This window comes from Bison bison, unplaced genomic scaffold (assembly GCF_000754665.1).
Source record: "Bison bison bison isolate TAMUID 2011002044 unplaced genomic scaffold, Bison_UMD1.0 scf7180017864246, whole genome shotgun sequence".
Lineage (NCBI taxonomy): Eukaryota > Metazoa > Chordata > Mammalia > Artiodactyla > Bovidae > Bison > Bison bison.
In genome coordinates, this window is record NW_011494818.1 from 161,992 (window position 1) to 162,449 (window position 458).

A 458-nucleotide genomic window follows, 5' to 3' on the forward strand; every position below is an offset into this window, starting at 1 on the left:
CTTTTTCCATGATCCAGAGGATGTTGGCAATTTGATCTCTGGTTCCTCTGCCTTTTCTAAAACCAGCTTGAACAGCAGGAAGTTCACGGTTCACGTATTGCTGAAGCCTGGCTTGGAGAATTTTGAGCATTACTTTCCTAGCCTTTGAGATGAGTGCAATTGTGCAGTAGTTTGAGCATTCTTTGGCATTGCCTTTCTTTGGGGTTGGAATGAAAACTGACCTTTTCCAGTCCTGTGGTCACTGCTGAGTTTTCCAAATTTGCTGGCATATTGAGTGAAGCACTTTCACAGCATCATCTTTCAGGATTTGAAATAGCTCAACGGGAATTCCATCACTTCCCCTAGCTTTGTTCATAGTGATGCTTTCTAAGGCCCACTTGAGTTCACGTTCCAGGATGTCTGGCTCTAGGTCAGTGATCACACCATCATGATTATCTGGGTCATGAAGATCTTTTTTG